Here is a 3,306-nt window from a genome sequence, read left to right as displayed (position 1 = left end):
ATATACATTGAATGATTATAAAGTCAGTGTTTAGTAGAATACGTTTTATTTTCAAAATTTGATAGAATCTACGGACAGAACCTAGATATTTTTTTATGAATGCTTCTTTTCAAACTGATGACCGTTCTGCCTAGGCGCTGAATAATGTGAAAGAATGGAATTGCTGACATCAAGAATCACTTTGTTCGGTATTTTTTCTGCATTTCTGTTTAATGGCTGCACTCAATTCTTTAATTCTTGCCGGTTTTGTACCATAAAATTGATCGTTTAAAGATCTCCATAAAAATCTTCTGGTAAGAGGACCAGTGAACATAGAAGGTCCTCTTCGTTCAGTACACACGTTTGGCAAAATCTCATTATTATGGTAGTGTGTAGGTGCCCCATCTTACTTGAAATAAAATTCCACATCTTCAAAGTTCTCTTGGACTCTTCGCATGTCAGGTTGTCGTACCAAGTTCAAATGAACGGGACCAGTCACAATACTGGAAAAATGAATGGTCTAATTATATTGTATGCATGTACGGTTTGTAAACGCGCACGCGCGCACACATTTATGCATGTATATATGTATGAATGTATATGTGTATGTAAGTACGTTTGTATGCATGTATGTATGTATGCATGCACACATGCATGTATGTATGTATGTATGTATGTATGTATGTATGTATGTATGTATGTATATAAGTACGCATGTATGTATGTAAGTATTATGTATGCATGTATAGCTATTTATGTATACAGCAATTTCATTATTGAAACGCCAATTTAGCCACTTAAAACATGATGACTTCTGCAGAAAATATGAAAGTGTTTAATTAATGACGAAACGCCAAGAGAACAAATATGAAACTTAAGTCACCCATCATTGTTTACACACGTTTTTGTAAAAAGTAAAAAAAAAATACCTTGAAAATTACCATGCGGTGCTCCAGCATGGCCGCAGTCAAATGACTGAAACAAATAAAAGAATAAAAGAATGCATCTTGCGTGATGTTAGTTCAGAATTTGTTACTGTGGTACTCTTAGGATTAATTGAAATGAACCCCTTACGAAGAATCTTATTTCATTACTTAATAATTACAAATATTTTCTATAGGCATAAATAAATTTTTCCTCGAATTTCATTTCAACAATCTTACTTATAACTGCATCATTTCTTTCCAGATAAACTGACATCTGACTATTCCAAGAACACTTCAAAATTACTAGTAGTGATTTCTCTCGAAAATTGACAAAATTTGATATCAATCTTTTAGAAACTTTGGTTCCAAAATTATACCGGGTTACTGGTTTTTCCAGACCAGCAGTGATCACCTTGGTCCACACTCTCTAAATTAAGCAAATTTACTTAAATAATTAAATGGAATATAGGAACCTATGCATTTTTATGAATGATACAAATTTATTTATACTGTACTATGCAAAGAACTAATCTTCGCAATGTACCATTAAACTAGTCTGGTGGTTGCGGGAATTTGAAGTTCCCGCTTCCAAATTAATGCGGATTATAAGAGGTTCTGGACTATCAATGTCCGGACAGTGTTGCATCTACACAATAAAATATTTTACTTAATTACAACTATTCAGTAACTACAAGAAAAAATTGTTTTGAACTCTGCTGCATCAACATTGTTCTTGTTGCTGTGCCGTTTGTCTACTAAAGGTTGTGATGCCGCAGCACCACTAATGAGAAATTGCAAAAGGTTGGCTTCTCGTTTCAATCAGCAGAATTTTTTTTTCTTGTTTTTTTTTTTGTTTTTTTTCATACTATCTGATAAGGTAACCGGAGGTTTGGTAAGTAAAGATAACTTTTTTCCTAGAATTACATTTCTACAATCTTATTAATGACTGCATTGTTTCTTTTCAGCTAAACTGATATCTGACTGTTCAAAGAAGACTAAAAGTAAATAGTGGCGACTTCTCTTGAAAAATGGACAAAATTTAGTAACGTGATTTTATCAAGTACGTACAGAAAAGAATTTAGACCCCCAGGACATTCATACTGACTAGGCTGCTACATTAGAGGTTGACGCTTCACCTTTGTCAACGAGGCAAAAGGGGGCAACTGAATTTGGGAGAGGAAGAGATAGTCTTGAAGATGACCCAATGTCTGGACGTCCTGTAACTGCCACCACCAAGGTGAACATTGATCGTGTTCACCACAAGATGATGGATGACAGGCGATTGACTTTAAATCAAATACCCAATGCAATTAATATATCTCGTGGGAGAGTTGAGAATATTCTGCCCAATGAGTTTGGCTTGATGGAAGTTTCTACTCGGTGAATCTCATGTCTTCTGACACTTGGTCAAAAGCGCACCCCTAAAATCTGACTTTGTTTGTGTTGGCTTCCTTGAAAGTTTCCTAACCCAGGCTGCGCCAAAGACAGACAATAAATGCAGCGGAAACGACTCGTCTCGTCTGCTCCATTGAAAGCCAGCGTTGCTTTATTTGCAGGGATGCAAAAGACATTGAGTTTATTGACTACTTTTAAAAAAGACTACACCATTAATGAAGAGTACCATGCCAACTTGCTGAGGCAGTTCCGAAGGGCTATCGAGACGAAATGCCCAAGAAGACTGAGGAAATACGTCTTGTTTCATCAGAACAAAACTGATGGTTTCCTTGGTTTCAATGGTTGCTGTGTGTGACTGTGGTTTTGAATTGGTTTATCAACCACCCTGTACTCCAGATTTGGTCCTATCTGAACATCATCTGTTGTTCAACATGAAAAAAACACTTGGCTGGGAACCAGTATTGCAGTGATAATGACGTCACATCTGCTGTTGAAGAAAGCTTCTTCGCTTCTTCACCAACAGGATCAAAGAACTGCAACACTGATAGAATAAGTCTGTGGACCGCAAGAGGAATTACATAAAAACATAAACCCGATATGGTCAAATTCCATGAGAGCATATTGGTCAGCCCATTAACTTTTTAGCAGGCTTTCGGATTTATGCTAATAGGAATTATATATGCTAATAATTATTATGCTAACAGGAATCATATGTGCAAAGTTATTAGCGAGCGAGATCAATAAAAGTGAAAACAATCAGATTTACGCCGATAATGTACACAATGGCATATATATATATGTATATATATATATATACATACATACATACCGCCATATATATATATATATGTATATATATATATATATATGTATATATATATATATATATATATATATATATACACACTTATGACTGCGTCTAAAGACATTCACACGTGATTGCGTGATTTATGTAGCCATAAAAATTTTACAAAGGACTTCCTTTATAATAAGATTACATAATTAA

The sequence above is a fragment of the Octopus bimaculoides genome, chromosome 7, assembly GCF_001194135.2.
Source record: "Octopus bimaculoides isolate UCB-OBI-ISO-001 chromosome 7, ASM119413v2, whole genome shotgun sequence".
Taxonomy (NCBI): domain Eukaryota; kingdom Metazoa; phylum Mollusca; class Cephalopoda; order Octopoda; family Octopodidae; genus Octopus; species Octopus bimaculoides.
The sequence above is the reverse complement of the archived record's forward strand: the minus strand, read 5'-3'. Positions refer to the sequence as shown.